Source organism: Emydura macquarii, unplaced genomic scaffold (genome assembly GCF_026122565.2).
Source record: "Emydura macquarii macquarii isolate MOO-44397 ecotype Brisbane River unplaced genomic scaffold, CSIRO-AGI_Emac_v2 contig_1876, whole genome shotgun sequence".
Classification (NCBI taxonomy): domain Eukaryota; kingdom Metazoa; phylum Chordata; order Testudines; family Chelidae; genus Emydura; species Emydura macquarii.
Genome location: NW_027132013.1, coordinates 25,207,595 through 25,229,258, shown reverse-complemented (window position 1 = coordinate 25,229,258; position 21,664 = coordinate 25,207,595). Strand labels below are relative to the sequence as shown.

At 46.5% G+C, this 21,664-nt stretch overlaps 1 long non-coding RNA gene across 1 annotated transcript in view; it reads left to right on the top strand.

Annotated features, from left to right (window-relative positions):
• The first annotated feature begins 1,164 nt into the window (after window positions 1–1,164).
• Window positions 1,165–21,664, top strand: part of LOC137159695 (uncharacterized) — a 28,936-nt gene continuing 8,436 nt past the window's right edge. The window contains exons 1-2 of the long non-coding RNA XR_010921696.1: window positions 1,165–1,310; window positions 18,543–18,751. This is a non-coding gene — a long non-coding RNA (uncharacterized lncRNA). The remainder of the gene's footprint in view (window positions 1,311–18,542; window positions 18,752–21,664) is intronic.

Here is a 21,664-nt window from a genome sequence, read left to right as displayed (position 1 = left end):
TGGTGCAGGAATGGAAGAGTTGCGAGCTATACAAGGGGGCATTGCCATGCAGTTATCTGTCATCCAGTTCAGACAAAACTGGAGAAATGTCTTAGTCCTAGATTGGGCTTTATCTCCCCTGCACACACGGAGGCAGTGCAGAGCAAAATGGAGAGGGTTCTGTAATGATTGTCACTTTTCCTGTCAGAATGCTTGTTATGGGGCATTTCTACCTCTGCGGGGAATAGTATTTTTTGTACCTTTACGGGCATGCAATGTCCCTGTGTACTCATGTACTCTGAGAACACTAACCAAATGTTTTCTCCTGTAGCCACTGTCTCAATAAACTGCTGAGTTTTGCACATATTAATGTTTGAATCTGTCACAGGGGTGGGGTGGGATGGAATGGGATGGAGGCTGTGTCTCCATCATGTGACCAGCTGCCTTTTTGAGATGGCAAATAGGGACAGCGGGGAGGGAAGGTTTTGTCAGGCTGGAGAGCTGAGGAGAGGAGAAAGGTAGATAGGCATTTGCTCTCTGTGGTATGGGCCTGAAAACGATTGGGTTGAGGCTCTAGCATGTGACCAAGGCCAGTTACCCAGGTGGAACAGTTGCCCACTTGGAAACATGTATGAGGAGGGAGGGAGGAGAATGTTCAGCATGGGCCGAGGAAGGGAAGCAGGGGCTGGAGACTCAGGCTCCTAGCTCACATCCGCCTAAAATGGTTGTGGCCATATGACACCTGTAACAGAAGCTAGCCCTGCAATACAGCACCACAATAATTAATTGTAAAGATAGGTACTTATCTGCCAAAGTTCCCTCCAGAGAATCTGCCTCACTGGCTTCCCCATGCTCATTCAATAAGCCTGGGGGGGAGATGGGGAGCAGGCAGACTGTTCCTGGGATGGGGGGTTGTGTAGCTGTGCAAAATCCAGTCCAGTTCCTCAAAAAATGGACAGGTTACTTTTGCTAAATGTTTTTCCTCTCATCCCTGGTTTTAATATAAGTCCTGAGTTGCTTGCTTTTTATCCGGCACTCTTTAGTGTCCTGGTCATGATTCCTCATAGATATCTGCTTAGCAATGTCCACAAACCAATCTTTATTCCCACCAGAGCTTCCTGCACCAATGCTTCACCCCAGATGGTGGTGCGCAGCTTCAAGTGGCTACACAAGGCATGACATGGGACTTCTGGAGTACTTTCTCAATAGTACTGCAGCAATGCTGATTCACTGAAATCCAGGAACAAATGGGCAAAATCTGCTCCTGCACCAACTTTTAAATGGAAATCCTGGCAACTGGCTCCTAGGAAAGCACAGAGGAAAACAGACAGGTCAGTTGTGGTTGTCTGCAAAGCAGTGTGGGAGTTGGTCTACACTAGAGTTTTGTCTAAAAAGTCAGCTTTTGTCGACAAACCAGTACTTGTATAGACACTGCAAGCATCCCCTTGCCAACAAAACTGCCCTGTTTTTTGACAAAATAAAACCACCTCGAGGAGCAGTGTAGGGCTTTTGTCAACATAGCTATGACAATGCAGTAGACACTGCCTCCCTTTACATCAGTGGAGGGACTGTCATTCTTGTCAATTTCACTGCTCCCCTTATAGTGATGAAATTGACAAGAAACTAGAAGCTGGGCTGCTGGTTCCCATGCCTCTGCTGAGAGCCAGGTCCAGAAGTCTGGGAGCTTCTCCACCTGCTCTCTGCCCTGGTAGCCTTGTCAATTACATGGTTGAGCTGTGAAATTGAGATAGCCACTTTGGCAGAGAGCAGGAAACAGAAGCCGGGCACCACTTCCCCCAGCTCCTGACTGGGACCAGGGAGTGGGGGGTCAGCTCACAAGGCGCCTGTGGGCTCCCAGCAGGGAGCTAAGATCCAGGGCTCTCAGCTACCCACACTGCCCCTTAGGTCAGTGGAAGGGCTCCTGGTAAGCACGCACTCCACTGACCCAAGGAGGGCAGTGTGGATGTCAACCTTGGCTGTAATTACAGCAGTGGCTGTAAATCGACCTATATTAGGTTGATTTATTATTTAAGTGTAGACAAGGCCTGGGATAGCCAGTGGAGGCATGCCAAAGTGGTGCCCAGCACCATTGTGTGTACAACAATAAACTAAACTCATCAGATTTACAGCAAACCTGGTCCACTTTGCAAGAGGACTCCAGAGTTTGTGATGAATGATGTTAGAGCACTGTGATCATTTGCCTTGTGTGTACACCAGCATTTTCAAACTAGATTAACTTGATTTAATGCAGATTAAACCCCTGATGTAGACATATCCATCTACTGCTCCAAGTTTGACAGCAAATCACGTAGCCTTCCAGAGTTTCCTCTCCCCTTGCTCATGCAAAGAAGGCTAACTGAAAGGAGCTAAATCTTTATTATACTGGCATCAAACTGTATAATGCTTTCTATTTCCTACATATAGAAGGGTTAATTTTCTTGTATCAACTCTTCTGTATGTTAACACAGTGTCACAGCTCTCAGGTTGCTGACCAGCACGTCCTACTGGATGGACACTGAGAAGTCCATAGGGCATTCCTCATCCGCCTAATAAGAGTCTGTGACACAAATTGTATTAGTTTTTTTTGTTGGATGGGGTTGGGGCTCTTGGCTCCCACTCCTCTAGTCCCTTGGGCCTATTCTCAGAGTGTCTAGCCCTGAACGGGGTAACGGGTAGCAGTATCAACCACCTAAACAGCTTCCCTCGGAGTTTTCCAAACTTGTGCTACCCAGCCATTATAGCAGGGTCATTGTCTCCTTGTAAGCTTAGGGAAGACAGGTAAATAGCCTTCCTGATGGCAGTTCCCCTAAAGGCTTTCGCCATTTCTTTTGGGAGCTGTAGAGCCACCATCTGCTGTCTCTTAGAGCTGACCATGAACTGCTGGTAACTTCCTGTTCTTAAGCCCTTATTCCACCCTGGACATGATTGACAAGTGCAAAGGGATGGGCCCAGCCTTGCCCACAGTAGCTCTTTAAGTCCTTCATCACCAGTGCAGGGGCTATACATCCAGTCACACACAGCCTTAGCTTGAAATTTTAATTTTCCATCCTTTTACTGTTCCATTCTGTGAAACACCTTTAAAAGCTTCTTACTTGAACATCTCCTCCTTTCCTGACTCCAGTGTCCCAGCATGTCTTGCTTTCGCTTCCAGTATGACCACTTTTTAATCAACAGATGGCACTAGATAAACTAGGGGCTAGACCTCTGTTCTGACTGAGCTACACCTGGCCCAGAAATGGGAGTAGTGAATGAAGGTGGCATTAAGCTGTCTTGTCTTAATGAACAATGAAGACAAAACAGCCAGTCTTTCCTGCTTACTTTACACATCAAGGAGAAAGAAAAGACAAATGACTGAGTACCAAGGGGTTAATGAGAGCCTGTGAGGGCAATCCGCCTTCCCTGCTATGCCTGCAGTAGGTGTCAAGGGTGGAGGGAGGAGCTAAAAGGATTGAGGACTGGCTAGGGCAGGAGAGCAAATTTCTGGCTCTAGCTCAGTGAACAAAGGCTGGCTGGAGCCAGGGGGCTGGGCTGGGCTGGTGGCAGACAGAGCCTCACTGAAAGAAGGTACTATTTCACTAGCAGAGAGCACAGCTGAATGCAGGTTAAGCTGAACAAGGGGAACTTTATTAAACCCTGCACATTGCTCTGTCCAAATGGCTGGGTTGATTCCAGCCTAACTTCTCTCACTCCCTGTTTCCACTGGTGTCCCATCAATAACAGTCCCTCCAGGGCATGTGGGTCTTTGACTCTGATTCCAATTCTCCTGGTGTAGGTGCAGCTGTAACTGGGAGCCCAAGGCAGTGGTGAAGGAAAGCTGGAGGAAGTGAATTGGCCCAGAATTCTCTGTGCTGGCCATGGGGATCAGGGAGATTGCTGTGGGATCAGGGATTGCCCGGTGAGGGCAGGAGAGAACTCTCCTGCAGCAAAACCTGCTGGGTAGTGAAAAGTGCTAAGAAGCTCTGCAGGGAGCTTGGGGGAGAGGCTTAGAGGCGTGATGCTGATACACGGTGAGCTGGGGAAGATGAAGTGGGAAAGACAAGTGAAGGCAGGTAGTGGTCCAGGGAGGCAGCAAGGGCTCTGCATTTACTGGCCTTGGTGGCCTATTAAAGGGGCCCTGGACTGGAATTCAGAGGAGACAGAGGGCCTCAGTTCCCCACTGGCCCAGTGAGAAAGAGGGCATGGGAATCCCCCTGATACAAGAGGTGAGGACTGTTGAAAGTCCCTGATCCAATGGACTAGCAAGTCTGCAGTCAGGTTGAAGATCCAATGTGAGGTTGGCAGACTATTGTTTGTTGCTCTCTTGGCTTATACTGGAGGGGCTGAATCACAAGAACAGGACCACAAGTAGGCCTCCGTGGATGTTTGGAGGTGGCTGAGGGGAAGGCTTTGCAATGCCTTGTCCGGCCATAGAGGTGTGTACTGGTAATGAGTTACGCTTTTACAAAAACAAACCCAAACAAGGCACACAACCCCCTTTTCCCCTCACAGGATGTCTTTTTGCAACACTGTCCCTAAACAAACTTACTCTGCAGTTTATAAAGATACATAGGCAAGCACTGGGCTTTTTAAGTTTCCATTAGTCCTGTGTGGGGGCACGCCCTCACTCCAGAAGAGAGGAGGCTAATGATCTCTTATGGGCTCATCCAGCACCAGGCACACCTGTAAAGCTTGCGCTGCCTGAAGGCAGGCTTTGCCTTTTCAAGCTTCCTACCACAGAAAGGAGGGATGGCTAGGGAGAAGACTGGTGTACCACAGAGTGCTGGCTACAGGGACAGATCAGCAAAGAGGAAGACATAGATATAAAGTGGGAGTGACCAAAAGTAGGAGCTGGCACAGGGGGTAGGCAAACCTTTTGGTGTGAGTCACATCTGGGATGGGGGTGGGGGGGGGAGCTGCTTGGGGCCGGGAGCAGCTCCAGTCAGGGCACTACTGGGCCCACGTGGTGGAAGAAGGGGAGGAGGGGGGCGTGGACCTGATGAAATGCTCAGATGAACTGTATGTGGCCCACAGGCCATAGTTTGCCCATCCCTGGGCTGGAGGCAGGCCCTAAGCCTGATTGGTCACTCCTTTGTGGTTCCACTTATCTGAAGGTTCTAGTGTCCAAGAGACTGTCTAAGAGCCTGCCCATCTTTGTCTCTTCTTTTGCTTTTGTTCTCCCTCTCCAGGGGAGGGAAAAGAGCCTTTTTGTTTTTGTTTATTTGTTTGGAGAATCCCTGGTGTGCCACAGACAGGGGAAGGTCTCTGTAAGCAGCCCAAATCACCAGCTGCTGGCTACTTGCACACTTAATACTAATTTTATACAGAGGGGGATGCCAGTCACTGACAACATTCTGCAAAGTACTATAGGGAGCATCATGTGCAATGTTACTAATGAGCAGCTCTTTCCCCATCACACACATCGCTGTTATAAGCAGATTACCATAACCCAAGTCTACCACGTGATCTTTGACCCAGAGTTAACTTTATTTTAGCTCAATAAACAATTTACTATTAACGTAGCCAACCGCTTTAGTTGTTTGATTCTCTGATGGATAAAACAGACAAATTTAAAAGTGCCTATAACCATTCTTTTCCACCCATTTGTAGTGGCTCCTAGGTGGTATGACTAGGTGAAAGGGAGTTGCTTCCCAAAGAACAGAAGCTGTCCATGGCAGAGTCTCCAGGGATACTGGGGTGGGGCTGGAAGGAGCACACTCCTAGCAATGAAGACTCTTGCAGGCATTATGTTTAAACCAGGTTAGGCCTCGTCTGTGCTGGGGATTGCAACCATCAGTGGCTAGCCAGGGTGTGTGTTGTGTTGGTGCAAACCCTTAGTGCAGAGAGGCAAAGCAGAGTTTTGTACCAGTGCAACTCACCTCTGTCTGATACCAGTGAAGATCACAGCTTATTATGGCTTTACCTGTCTGCAATTGTCTCATTATAATAGGAGCAAATCCCTAGTGTGGACAAGGCCTTCTTCTCTGCAGAGAAGCTCTGCACCCTTGGTGGGAGGATTCTACTGTCACCCCTTCACCTCCCTGTGAATCCCCCCCCCCCCGTGTCCAGGGTCTTGGGGACAAATTCAGTCCCCATGTGTATTTTAATGCACTAATTCTTGTATTTGCTCTTGTCTCAGCTGATCCCTGCGCTGACATTTCCCATTTCTCTTGAAGTGTGTGATTGTAGTAACATGTTTCAAAGGAGTGTTTCTAGAGAAGGAATTGCTAACAGCACAGATCTCTTGACTGGTCAAATTTCTGGATGTGCACAGCAGGGCCAGATGCAGAGATGGCACAATCTCATGCAATAGCTAAGCCCTTATATAAAGCACATAGCCCAATATCCAGCTGTCAGAAGGACTCCACACTGTGATAAGTATGTCTGGATTCACCAGATGGGGCAGCTGCCGAGGCAGGTTTTTTTTCTCTTTTGTGTAAATAGCACTTGGGTTGACAGCCCTGGTGACTGATCTCTGTGCACAGGCAATGTACAGTGCAGGTGGCAGTAACAGAAGCTTCCCCACCTACCTAATGCCATGAGCCCTGACTTAGGAGGGTGAGAACAGAACACATACCCTTGCCTACAACTCAGCCTTTCTGCTTAGATGGCCCATTAGTGTCAGTCATGGTAGTGGTTTTGTGACATGGTTACTTGTCCACAGGAAACTGGAAAGAGACCAGCTTATTTCACACAAGCCATCACAAGGCTGTTCAGATGGGAACAGCTATCAGTTATTATTACTGCCTGATCGAGGTATGAAGCCAGGATCTAGAGGTGACAAACTCAGTACCTTGTTTCAGCCCTCTGAGCCATCCACCTACCCATGCAGCCTCATTTTAAGGCCTAAGAAATGTCATAATTTCCCATCACCTTTGCAATTTGGAATTCTTTCCTTATGGCATTGCAGCAAATATAAGGCGCCAGATTCTGATCGGGTGTAAATCTGGAATGAAGACACTCCATTAACTTCAGTGGTGTCACTCTGGATTGACAGTGGATTGATTCAGTTTGCACTCTCTCACACCTGGCTCTGCCCTTCAGGAGAGATTTGGGTGAGCTGAGGGAGCTGGCTTTGTGAATAGGTACAGAAAAGGCCTTCTTCTAGGCCAGCCCCCATGCCTGGGAGGCATGGAGCTGCTTGTGAAAGAAGATGAAAGTGATACTGAGGCTGATTATTGCTGAACTGCTTCTTTAATATTGAATTAATTCTTGGGGCAGGGTGGAAAGGTGGCTGGATGTTCACCTTGAAATGCTGCAGAAATCTGCTGCCCTACACCCAGCTGGCCTGAGGACTATGCTCAATTGGCAGAGAGCTCATGAAAATGCAGATGACTTGCAAAGCGGCAGAATGGAAATCATGATTCAAGAGGCTTATTTAAAAAGCCTGTTCCCTGTCTCTGGTGGAAACACCCTTCTCACCACCTTTTCCAGTGAATATTAGCATTTCAGATACTTTGAGCTGGGTTCCCTCTCACACTGGCAATTGCAGTGACTGTAGCATGAGGTGAGAATCAGGCTCATTCTTCTCAAGCGAGAGGTAATTTCTAGATATTCTAAACAGAAGTTGGTGCTCTCATCTCACACAAATGCAGATCTAAGACTCTGTTCCCCCCTAAAGGCCCAGTCCTGCAAATTCTTTGTTATAGGGATGGGTAACTGGACTTACAAGAGGGAGCGCCCCAGAGAGAGCGCCACAGGTTTTTGCCTAGAGAAGCACAGTCCCTCCCTGAATCAGTGCTCACTGTAGTGTAAATACTGTGCCATCATAAAGCAGGTTGGAACCCGCTGTTCCCAGTGCATCTGGCCAGCTCTATAGACCGGTCAATATGGTGGGGGAGTGAGGCCATGTCCCTGACTCTTCTTCAAGCCAGTTAGGAATATTTGCCCCCTAGGGGCACAGAGTGGGATCACTCCTTGTCTCTGGAAGGAACACAGTCTGGCCCACAGGAAGGTAATACCCAGTGTGCGAAGGCTGTAGCTGTCAAGTGCTGCTTGCCTACAACTGGGGGACCCACCACCACTAGAACCTAAAGGGCTAGCTATCTAGAGTGCTGGATAGGCATCTCAGAAGGCACACACAGCACTAGTACTGCAGTGGTTGGAGGGACTGCTGGGCATGGACACACTGGATTGGTTTACACAACACAGGCTGCTCAGTGTGGACACAGTGAACCAGGAGCAAACAGCTCTAATCTTTAGTTGGAACATTTAACCTTGAAACAAGGCAGCTCTTCAATCCAGGTGAGTGTATTGTGTATATGTCCTCTCAAGACACGGTGCAAAAACCACTAGTCACTGATGACAGATAAGGGTGGCAGTTAACAGATGATGATATCACAGAGAAGGTCAATTCAACTCTGCCCATAAAAGCCAGGCCCCTCTCACACAACCTGGTATGACTAACTGCACCTGGATTGCAAATATATATACACACAGAGGGGAATCCATTGGAACACTGTGTAGCAAAACTCTGGTCATGAAGGGTTTTGAATGAAAGTTCTAGATGGTTTCTGTTGACACTGGTGATCAGTATGGATACCAGTGAGACACAGTACGCCCGATTTGCAGAGCAATAAGGTTTAATGTGCAAGGTTTTCTATAAATATACTAGTTAAATACAAAGCCTAAAATGAACTACACTGTATCATACTCACTAAACCTAGAGAGCTAAGCAGTCACTCAGAGGGCTGTATACAGGAACGGCTTTCTTCAGGGGCCCCACCAGGGAGTCAATGGATCCTCTGGTTCAACCGGCAGCACTTCCCATGGAATCAGGCATTGATGGAGCGTGCGCCCCTTTGTCTAAGCGGTGACTTTTTATACCTTTCTATACACAGCTTTCACCTAATTACCTCTACTAATTATTACATATTCTATTACCTACATTGGGTTCTCACCCTTGACTACATTCCATTCTCACCAGGATAATTGGGGTCGTCAAAACAACATCTGGTGAAAAAGTGTACCTCAGATGTTCAAGGATAACTTGTTGTTTCCCTCACTGTTATCTATGTGCAGCTGCAAACCTACATGTTGTGTATTTTGCCTTATGTGCCATGGTATGCAGAAACTGAGACAGCTGCAAGGTTACTCAGTATTCCTATTTGTCTCTGTCAGCCTGAAGATGTCAGACTGTGGAGGCTAGAATGGTCAAGCAAGCAACTTAAGCTATGCTAGGCCTCAAAACCATGGTCAAGTAACCCAAACTGCACTGGGTCTCCAACAGTTTTAATGCATTGCAATCCGCAAACTTCAGTTCCAGGAATACTGAACCTCTCCTTAGAACATGAAGTAATTCTGAGATGGAAGTAATTTTGCTACATGTGTGTGGATCCCATTGAAGTCATTTGATAGGATTAAAACAGGTGTTCTCATCCTCATATGACATGGTTGCAATATCCCTGTTTTATCCAGGTACAAATTCTATTGGTAACACTTCAGTCTGGGTCCCCCTTTTGTTACAGGTCTTGCAGGTTGTGGCAAAATTTAGACCCATATTTGAAGAGGATTAGGTGGCGTGGAAAAAATGCCTGTGCCTTATCTGTGCTAAAGCTTCCTCAAAATGTACCACTGCTGGAATGTGAATTATGTGTCAGATTTCCCTCCCCCCAGTGTAAACAAGGTCGTGGAGATAGAGCTTCCAAAGTTATTTTCCTGAGTAGTTCACCAGGACTGACATACTCTAACCACCAGAGGGAGGTAAAGGAATAGGAAATCTCTGACTGCAATAACACTCCTAAAAGGCCATTGACTAATCTGCATGTCGTGTTTTCTATGCTGTTTAGAGTGTAATTGTATCTGATGTTGCTCTAGGTGAGGGCGGAAGGAAAACAAGCTGCAAAACACTTGTTGTAGACCAGCTTCCTGTAACAACACCTAGATCTGGGCTCTAGTCCATCTGTCAGAGGCCATTCTTCATTCCCAGAGGCTACAAAGTTTAGTTTTGGAAATAGAGCATCAAAGGTTTTTCAAAGCGCTATCTTTTTGGGGAGGGGAAGGGATGGTTTATATGCCTTCCCTCATGGAAGAAGTATACACCGCACAGCTGTGTGACCTTTTTGTAATATGCCTGTTACCAGACTTGCCCGTCACCTTGGGGTATGCTCATTTATTAGGAAAAACAATGAGTCCTGTAGCACTTTAAAGACTAACAAATTTAATTTCTGCAGGCATATACGTCTAAGGTAGTGTTTCTCAAATAGTGTTTCACGGAACCCTGGGGTTCCGCGGGCTGAGTTGAAGGGTTCCACGAAAAAGTGGAACTGCGCCACCAAAATGAACAGCCATCAGCGCGCCGCGGAAAAGGGGAAGATTTCCTGGACTTGTCGGCGGAGGGTATGGCATAGCCGCGCAAGGGTGCCGCAGTGCAATATAATTGAGAAACACTGATCTAAGGGTAAGGAACAACAATGGGGAAGTTAGGTATAAGCAAAGTCCATTCAGTTAGAGTAGTTGAGGCCTATTCACAACCATTGATTAGGAGGGTGAGAATGTGTGAACAGTGACAATTACTTCTTGTAAAGAGAGAACCATTCCAAGTCCCTATTTAGACCCAGTTTGATTGTATCAAGTTTGCATATGAGTTCCAGCTCTGCAGTTTCTCTTTGAAGTCTGTTTTTGAAGTGTTTTTGTAGAAGTATAGCAACTTTCAAGTCAGCTACAGGGTGTCCTGGGAGACTGAAGTGCTCTCCAACTGGTTTATGAATGTTACCATATTTTGTCTGATTTGTGTCCATTTATTCTTTTGCATAATGACAGTCCGGTTTGACCAATGTACATGGCAGAGGGGCATTGCTGGCACACATTACATTAGTAGATGTGCAGGTGAATGAGCTCCTTATGGTGTGGCTGATGTGGTTAGGACCTGTGATGGTGTCACTAGAGTCGATGTGTGGGCAGAGCTGGCAACGGGGTTTGTTGCAGGGATAGGTTCCTAGGTTAGTGTTCTTGTTGTATGGTGTACAGTTGCTGGTGAGTATTTGCTTCAGGTTGGGGGGCTGTCTGTAAGCAAGGATAGGCCTGTCTCCCATAGCTTGAGTGAGTGAGGGATCATTTGCTAGGAATAGTTGTAGATCCTTAATGATGTGTTGGAGAGATTTTAGCTGGGGGCTGTAGGTGATGGCCACTGGTGTTCTGTTTTCTTTGTTGGGTCTGTCCTGTAGTAGGTGACTTCTGGGTATCCATCTGGCTCTGTCAATTTGTTTCGTCACCTCTCCAGGTGGGTATTGTAGTTTTAAGAATGTTTTATGGAGATCCTGTAGTTTGTCTGTCTGAGGGATCGGAGCAAATCCGGTTGTATCTTAAAGCTTGGCTGCAGACAATGGATCGTGTAATGTGTCCAGGGTGGAAGCTGGAGGCATGAAGATATGTATTGCGATTAGTTGATTTTCGGTATAGGGTGGTATTAATGTGACCATCACTACGCAAAAGAATAAATGGACACAAATCAGACATAAAACTGGGCAACTGAGAAGTGCTGCTCTACCTAGCCTACGGAGTCCAGGGCCATATAAGGGTGCCCGCTGAGAGTGCTGATAGCCTGGTCCACTCAGACACACTTGGTTAATCTGGAGTGTGTGGGGGGGGCGGGGCGGAGCGGAGGGTTTTATTTGAATCTGGGGCTAGAGGAACCAAGCCCTGAAAACCTTAGGTTCTGCAGTATAGTTCCATTGGGAGGGGACTAGTAGCCATATGAACACACAAGAGTACATTAATAGAATCACACACCCCCTTCCAGGAAGGTAACACTAATAAATGAAAAGTTCCAGAGGGGTAGCTGTGTTTGTTTTTGCTGTATACAGACTATGAGAATCCTGTAGTACTTTAAAGACTAACAAATTTAATTTCTGCAGGCATAAGCTTTCGTGGGCTGTAACCCACTTCATAAGATGTAAGGAATAGATATCAGATAGTGTGTGTGTGTGTGTGTGTATATATTTATATACACCTCCTAAAGGTAAAGAACAACAATGGGGAAGTTAGGTATAAGCAAAGTCCATTCAGTTACAGTAGTTGAGGCCTATTCACAACCATTGATTAGGAGGTGAGAATGTCCTCCCCCGGCCCACTCTACAATTGTTCTAGTAGTAACCCCCTTGATGACACACCCCACAGGATTTTTGGGCACTCCAGGGATCTTTGGCTTGGGTAAAAGAAGCGTTGCTGCAGAGCAAGATAGGAAAGCCAAGAACACAAAGGAGTAAATGAAGTTTGGAGAGAGAGACTGGCAACCAGCTTGATTATAACAGTTATTTTATTGCTAGGTATATAAAACTTATGATACTAATAGTAATACCAAACAAGGAGAGAGAAACAAACACTTACAATACTACACAATTACAGTTGGGGTATTGGAGAAATCAAACCAGGTTTGATAACAAAAGTAGAAAGTTATACCTGGACTAAGAGAGAGAGAGAGAGATTAAATTAGGTCTAAGGGAAAGAAGTAGGTTTACCAGAGACAGAGCGAGAGAGAATGTTGGCGGGGGGGAGGGGTCTCACCATTCAGTGCAGTTCAAAGGTTCCCAAGAGCCAGGCTGTTCAGCTTAGGGTCTGGAGCGCTTGAGACAGGCAGAGCCCCCAACATGATCAGTCAGGAAAAGGGGAAGTCTCAGTGGACCTTATGCAACATTTGGATCCAGGCATCAGAACAGGGATTTGAACTTGGGTAGGAGTTTTTGTAGGGCAGAAACAATGGTTCAAGGGAGAACACTAGGTTTGTTTATGGGTAAACAATGACTCAAGGGAGTGTACCAGAGTGGCTTTCTTTATGCTGGACAATAGGAGCTGATCACTGCTCATAGCCAGGAATGTTCCTTGAGGGAGCTCACAATGCAACCAGGCAGATTCAGTGTTTTGGATATCAATAACTATAATGGTCTGATAACTGCAGAGCTGGGTGTGTGCAGGGGTGGGTTCATTAACATCTGGAGCAGAGATCTCCCATCATGCAGTGTGTCCCTGCTTTGCCAATCCCAGAGTTCAGTGCGGTTCCTGCCTTGGAGCTTAGTTCTCTGTTCAGTATGCTAATTCTTGTTCCATCTTCGATGTAGATGAGGCCTCTGTTCTCCATTCGATGTGCTAATCAAGATGCCTTCTTTTTACATCTTTGTTGTAGATGAGGCTAGGGGAGTTGCCTTAATCCTATCACCCTTGTTTGGAGGGGTTTAGGTGCGTCTCCTACTGCCTTTTCATTGCTTTTGGTTTCTCATTCAAGCAGAGGCTTGGGGGGGGGGGGGGATTCAGGTGAGCCAGAGTAGTGGTTTTGTGCCTTGGTTCCCCAAGAACAAAGAGCTGACAGGTAATGTACCCCCAAACCAGTGGTTCCATTATGAAAGAGATGGGCTTGAGCAGTTGGGCTTTCTTTTTGACACAACCTAAACCCATGACTCTGATGATGTGTGCTTTAAATCTGTACCAGGAAGCCAGGCTGGATGGGGCTGGGGAAGGTTCTAGGCAGAAGCTCTGCAGTGAGCCAAGAAAGACAGGATGATCTGTTTTAAGGTGGACTTTTCCAAGTCCCCTCAAAGCAACATGCTTAGTCATGTTTCTTTACAATTTGGTAGTCTCAGGCAGAAGCAAGGTAGAGTTAGTGATCCAAATTTTGGGTCATTGGAGCCAGAGGTTCCGGGATATAAGCTCTGAAAAACAAATAGCTATTTTAAAAAAATGTTTCTAGGTGTTTTTTTGTGGTGATGGTTTTGGTTTGATCTCTAGTTCTAGGCAAAAGAATTTGGGGAGTGGGGGCGAATTAGACATATGAATGTTTCCTGGGAGGGAAGGATGTTTGGGGGGGGGGGAGAGGGGGAGAGAGAGGGGAGTGGGATTGGAGCTACCCTGAGGGAGATAATTGGAGAGGGATGGCAGGGGAGGCAAGCGAGGTTGGAGGCTCAGGAGAGGGACACAACACCACAAGTGCCCCACAAATCATCACATCCCTCAGCTCTGCAAGTGCATCCTAACCATCCTGCACTCTAGTCTTCCTGTACTCTTGTGACCCAGGAACCTCTTGGTGCCAACTGGCAGAGGGCACAGGGGGCGAATAGGGGTTTACAGGGATCCTCTGGGTCAAATATATGCATACAAAGTTTACCAAAGGGTGGTGTTTGAGATCTATACCAAGAACCAATAGCCTCCAGGTTGTCATAGTCTCTGTGAAACACATACCCACATAAGATTTAAGGAATTATGCATCTGAACTGAAAATTATATTCTTAAGGTATGTGTGTTAAGGCAGGTCACCAGAAGTTGATAAACCTGCTCCTGTCAGGTAGGAAGGAAGAGATGCATTTCTCTCTGGCTGTTCATGTGTGTATTGTCTGCGTCACAACAGAGACCTATCAGCAGAGGGAGACAAATGCTAATCAAGAGAGAGTGAAATTGACAGAGGAAGGCAGGAAAAAACAGCCAGCTGTGAGGCATACTGTTCTGAGTAAAGACAATGGTTTGGGGGAGTATATCTGCCCCTGGAGACACCCTGGATCTTTTCCACTGAGGGAGCAAGCTGACGGTGTGGCTTGTCTCCAGAATGGAAGGTCCCAGCCAAGCCTGGCTGTAATACACTGGAAGGATTTTGAGTGAGCTTTGCCCTATCAGACACGACAGTAACTAGTTAAGAATGTCTAGGTACTAAAATGCGTGGTATGTTTCTATTTTATATGTAACCATTTGTTTACAATACTTTTTCTACTTGCTTTCCTTTGAATCTCTGCTCTTTTTGTTAAACTTTGGCTTTATTTCACTATAAATGGAAGCAAGCGCTGTATGTTCAGTGGCACGGTGGGCCATGGTGGAATTGGTAAGCTGAGTGTACCATTCCTTTGGAAGCAGCGAATCTGTGAATGCTGGGAGGTCCAGTTGGATCAGGGCCTAGACACTCCAGGGGGATGCTCAGAGGACTCAAGGCTTGGAGCTTGTCTATCGCTAACCTGAAGAGGGACAGCGGAACCTGCATAGGCTAAGAGGAGGATGCTTGTGTTGCCTGTAGTTTGTGGAGTCAGGGAGCTGGCTCTCAGCAGGCATAGACAAGGCTTCCTCACACTTAAGCAGGTGCCTTACAGTCCTGGGTACCTCTGGGAAGTGTCATAACCTCTCGGCACAACCCAGCTCTGCCAGTGCACCCCAACCGCCCTGCACCCCCAACTCTGCCAATGCACAACAACCTTCCCGCACCCAAACCTTGCACCTCAGCTCTGTCAGTGCATCCCTAACCTCCCTGAACCCCAATCCTCCTGCATCCCAGCACTATTCCTCTGTAACATAGTTGTCCTTTGCTCCAGGCACTGCATGTGAGTTGGGTTACAGGAAGGGAGAAATAACAGCAATAGAAACATTTGTATACCAGGGAGTGAGAACTTTAGGGACATCTGTTCCCTGCCTGCAATGAGGAGGCCTGGATACAATAGTAGGGAGGGGCCAGGTTGGAGAGGGAACATTTTGAATGGGTCAGAGGCATGGTTTGGGAGGTGCTGAAGCAGGGCTAGTAGGGCACAGCTGGGGGCAGGGGGGGAAGAAGAGGAAGGAGCAGCTGGCTCAGTATACTCATTGTAGGACATGAGATGTACAACTGTCTAAATGACGACTAACTCCTACCAACAATATATCTTCTCCTGTTCAAAAAAATAGGAAAATCAACAGCAATAAACAATGTTAGTGCAGAGTTAACGGTACTTGGTGATATGTCATCCCCTTATGCAACGCGGAGTTGAGCAAAACTCAAACTTTGGAAAACCAGGAAATGCCGAGTTAAGGTTGCCTGTGCAACGTAACTCTACCCTCTTTCAGCAATGCCCCAACATGCCCTGTTAACACACCCACCATTACTCTAGGTGTCTCTGTAGATACATGTCCATGTTGCTAATAACTGGCACCCTTGTTGACAGTCTGTCCAGAGAGACAAAGGAATGAATAGGTACATCCAGTGAATTCCTTTCTCGCCCCTAGACATGGTCCCTTCAAATTAGATGAGGGGCCCGTGGCTGGAGAAACTTGCTCTTTTGCACAGGTGTTAAATAGAAAAAGGCTCTTTTTCTAGAAAAAGGCTGGGATTCTGCGGAAGCCTGGTACAGACCTTGCAGTTTAAAGAGAAGGGGTGCAAAGGTGGCTTTACGTGACCTTTGCACACTTGGGATTCTAGGCTGCTCCAGGACTTAAACAGCCCGGGCATAATTTAGGCAACCTACTGTAAAGGTACATCTGCACTGCACATCAGTGGTGGTAGCATGTAGGATATGCATAGTTACTGCAATGAAAAGCAAGTTGGGTCCACACTTCAGTGAGTAGCTACACATGGCAGTGAAAGGAAAGGCTCCCGCAGGGGGAAGCAGCGGGGACAAGGCCAGCAGTGGGGAGATGCCAGAGCCTTTCCCCACTGCTGGAGTCTTGGGCTGTGGTGCGGAAAGAATGTGGGAGCAGTAAGGCAGTGGGACACTACACTGCAAAGAACAGTGTGGACGGGAAAGGCATTGCTTGGGCATATACAGAGCTGTGTAGGGTACATACTAAGAGTTCAGGCATGTCTTTACTCACCTAAGCCATGCCTCACCATCTACATTGCTATTTATCCTGCGTTAGGGGGCCGTGTGCACTACGGAGAATGCCATCACAAGGAGTGTGCAATGTAGATGTACCCTAAGCTATAGCAATCTTACCTGGGCTGTCTGTAGGTTGCTCTGCAATCTGGCATGGCCCCAGACTTTCTGTAATGCTCTGCACTCTGCTGCCCCCACTCGCAGGGCTGGGGCTTGCAAGTGAGTCTACATAGGGTAGTACACATCTGTTCTATGCAGTACCCATGTTGGAGCTGGCTACAGTTACATCTCCGCTGCAGCTGAGGGTGTGATGGCAGTTTGTGTAGCTGTATCCAGGCTAGTTGTACTCTAACTAGTTCACTAAAAATAGAAGTGAGGGTGCCACAATACAGGGTTCTGTGCCGGATGCACAAGTGAATGTGTGCCCAGAGGGGTCACATGAGCTTCTGCAGCCCAAGCTGCAGTGTACTCGCTCCTATTTTCAGCAAGCTAGTTAGAGTGCAATATGGGCACATCTAGCTAGTGTGGGTACGTCTATAAGAGCTACCGCTCACACTCCTGGCTGCAAGGTAGACTTTCCCTAAGGGACACATAGGGGAGGGAGAAGCTTTCACTCACTCTCTTGAGCTGTCAGTCTAACAACTTCCACCAGCACTTAATTCACTTTAAAATGGCAGGGGCAGGCCTCTGGTGATGCATATCTGACTTTTGTTTGCTAAATAGTAATGACACCCTTTCCCTATCAGCAGAAAACTGACACCTTGTGACACTCCAGCTACTGCTGCGAGACAATTGATCAAACAAGCGCTTGCTTGTTCCCTTTGTGGGTAGCCTCAGTGACTGAATGTTGCCAGGGCGACTAGTTTACCTTTTCCTCTCTAGATATGAGCTTTCCTGGCCAGGGACTGAGATAATAGGGCCTTATCTACATGACAGCATTGAATCATTTGTAACTGAACCAGTTGTACTGAGACATTTGGAGCACTAATGGTTCAATCCATCCACAGTAGGCATGCTGAAGTGTTTTAAGAATTGATGACCCACAACAACCCTGGTATTGTCCTCTGAGTGCCTAGCCCACAGATCCCTGGCTCCCCTCCAAACAACAGTAAATTCTAAGAGATTTTGCAAGGCCACTAGTGCTCTGTGGGACAGTAGTGGGAGGAACTACTTGAACTATTTCCATTAGTCTGTGTCTACACTGATTTTAAAAGGATAGACTGTGGTGCCTGGTTGGCAGCATGCTTGTAAACGAATTGGAGAACTTTGTGAAGGGTGAAAGTGGATTACAAAGGTGCTAAGACGTTAGAATGGTTCTTAGTCCACTAAATTTATCTAGTGTAGGTAGGGCATTGATGTGGCATAGGAGAATCTTTGATGGCTGCTGGCCAGTGTGCCATCTCTCTCCATCTGATATTAGAGCTGTTTCAATAAAATATTTCTATGCTGGAAAATGCTGATTTGTTGAACCCAAAACTCTTTCTTTGCATGAAAAGGTCAGGTTCAACAAACATCCCAGTCTGACAATTTTGAAATTTTCAAATTTTTTCCAATGTCCCATTTTGACATTTTCAAAATGAAAAGTTCCATTTGCTCAGGTATAAATGACTTTTTGTTTCAAAGCTTAAGTTCATTTACAGGGGGTGGGAGAACATTAAAAGGACAAAATCTAAACAAAATGTTTCAGATGATCTGATCTGAAATTTTTGAGATTGTAATCCTTTTCATCTTGATTCAGGATGGGAAAATATTAAATCTCTCAAATTCACATTTCCTACCTAGCTCTAGGTAATGCTAATATTTAGTTCTTTTCCTCTTCAAAATGCTTTACAAAACGAAAGAAAAAATTCTCCCAACACTCCTATAAAGCAGGCTAGGCCATTGGTTCCAATGTGCTGCATTAGAAACAAGTATGTGTCAGGGACCCTGGAATTACGCACCATTGGTTCTACAAACTCTCTCCCCCTCACTGCTCCCAGTCCAATCAGTATGGCATCCCTTGTGTTGCTTATTTTTATAATAAATTCCAATTATTTTACTCCTCCCCATTTTCAGCTTTCAGGATGCTGCAGAGACTTCAGCTGACACCTCAGATATAACCACATGAGGTGAAATACCTGTGCCTAAGGGGACTGACATAGAAGAGCTCATGCAACCAACAACTGAGGTCAATGGGAAGGAGGGAGTTGTGGATGGGCCTGGATAGCCAACTGTGCCCAACCATCAACCAATCAGACACCGGCAGATAGCCTGTAACTTAGGAGGTGAGTTGAGTTAGAAGTGAGTAATTGACAAACAGACACCAGGGATCGGTGAGTAACGTGACACTTATTAGATTATGGGGCCTGTGCATGAATCAGTGTTAGCAGACCAGAGAGTGGCATAACAAAGTGCTCAGTAGGACACGGGCAAGGAGGAGTGGCTGCTTTTTTGGATAGTTGCCTAAGATTGCCACTGTATTATGACACATTGACAGTGGCAGATGCAGAATAGTCTGGCTGTTCCTCATTTCCTACAGAAGGCAAGACATCCTGCTAGCCTGTGGGTGACAGTAAAAGATACTCTGGATTTGGGGGAGTGAGTTTTACAGGCAGACTTAGGAGGAGCAGGGGCAGGCAGTGGGGTGTTGATGGAAAGGCATCTCCTGTTTCCCTAAGTGGAAGTTTCATGACTGAGTTTGGTTTAGGTTTTGCCCACCAGCTACATAACCACACATCTCCCTGCCATTGCATGCTACCCCCAGCCTCTGTGAAGGCCGCCTTCTGTCTCAGAAGAAGGGAAGGATATCCACTCTCCTGGGTTAAACCATATATCCTGGCCCCTCTGAACTGTTATAAATGTCAAAGGTTTGGGCATTTGGTGGCTGTCTGTAAGGGGGAAATGAGGTGAGGTTCTCCAACATTTACACTCCTATGGGAACTGTAGGGAAAGAATGGAACTAAAATGTAGCAATTGGGGGGGATAAGCACAGTGTAGCATACAAAGAATATGTGGCAGCAGAATGAGCTAGAGAGAGACAGAGCATTCAAACTATCCATAAAATATCCTACCCAGAAGCTACCAAAAGACATTCACAGTGGAAAATGGAGAAGAAGGAAAAGGCCAGTGAGGGAAAATAGCTACTGGTACAACAAAATGCAGTTCAGGGCAGGAAAGATAATATAAGGAGAACAGAAGACAACCTACTGCTTGCAGGCAAAGAGAAATTTATGACAGAAGTGATTAATTACACTTTACAGACACAGAAGAAGACTGAAAGAATAAAAATTACAACAGTGGCAGAAAAGTATTTGCATATAGGCAATCTCTCAATAGACCACATTCATGCAATTTTAAATGAAGGTAGTATGTAGCTTAAACAACATGGTTCTAACAATTTTTTGCTGGAACACACGTAGTTTAATAACGCATGGCCAGGAATTAAAGAAAACTGTTTTTGAAATGGAAAACAAACCTGATGTGATATGTGCATAGGAATTATGGTTAATAAGACTTATGTTTAGATTTCCAGAATATGATGTAATCAGATGTTTCAGAGACATAATAAGAGGAGGAGATGTCTGTGTTTATAAAGGAGGGTCTTAGTTACATTGAAATAGTCATACAGAACTTAAATTTTGAGTACAGTACTGTTGAAATTCCTTTGCAGAATAATACCTTGATATGAATCTGTAATATTTACAACCCATGTAAAAAACTAGACAGTCTACAACTGGAAGAGTTAATTAAGCGTTTCAAAGACCCATGTATTACTTGTGGAGACCTTAATAGCCATAATGAATTATGGAGAAGCAGGAAAACTGATTATAACGGCAAATGCCTGAAACAATTTGTTGACATGCGCATCCTGGTATTGGTCAATACTGGAGCACCTACTAGGTTTCTTTCCATGGAAGAAATCTTTTCATGTTTAGATCTGGGAACTGCAACAAGCAATATAGCAAATACATATGGCTGGGAAATCTATAAAGAAGATGAAATGCTAATTACATATCAAGGCCAAGGTAATGTTGAAAACACTGAAGGAACCCCTACCTGGAGCTTTAGAAAAGCAATTTGGGGACTCTAAGAGTAAGTGTACTGAGGATGTAAATAGCAGTTGTATGAGTGATAATTAAGAGGAATTTCATGGTAATATAATAAAGGGAGTTGTAGTAGCACTCAACCTAGCTTATATGTAAGACATCAAATTGCCCACAGACTCAGAGTTCTGGTTTTCTGGTTGAATGAAGATTGTAAAGCAGCAATTAAAGAAAGAGATAAGGCATACAAACAAGCAAAAAGTTCAGTGAATAGCAAGGACTTAATGAACTATACAAGATGTAAAACGGTGGCACAAAGACTTAAGGCAAAGAAAGAGTTGGAGAAAAAATGAATTTATACCTGATTGTAGTGAATGGGTGTGGCCTCCCTCTGAAACTGACAGGGAGGAACAGGCCGGGCCTGCGGGAGTGGAGCCAGAGACTGCCTGTCCACCCACCCGGAAGTGAGGGGGCAGGACAGGAAGTATAAAAGGAAGGCCCAGGAGCTCAGTTGGTGGCCAGCTCCTGGAGGGGAAGGACATCTCTCCCAGCTCTCCAGAGCTGCTTGCTACCCGGGCAAGCGAACCAGGGCCTGGGTCCAGGCGCTGGCGAATGAGCAGTGGGTGGCCTGGGGCACAGAGGTACCCCGGAGTCTAACACTCCGCTGGACCCCGTGATCCAGAGGGGCCAGGATTTGGAGGAGTTGCCGAACGCAGATGAGGAGGAAGTGGCTATAACAGAGCCAGACTTGGAGGAGTTGCCCTTGGAGGAGTTGCCAGAGGCTAACGACGAGGTGAGGGCCCTGATAAGGCCATACCTGAAAGAACTGCCCTACACTGACCTCCCCGACGAGCTGCCTGACCTACCACCTCCCGATGATATTGAGGGGTTCTGCAACCTGCCCCTGGGCAACTACCCCAACAAGGTCGACTGGGCTGTGGCACCCCAGGTACCTAAGGGAAAGGGGGCAGGAAGTAGTCCAGGGGAGGGGACACCCAGTCCAGGGACTGGGGGACCAGACAGTGAGTCAGCGTGTTGCGGTTGGGATCCCGCTGACTCCGTGGCATACCCCTCTGCCACGGCTAGGGACCTGGGCTGGGACGCAGTGGAGTCGGGTGGGCCCGTGTCCCCCTCCCCCTTCTCTGACCATCCCGG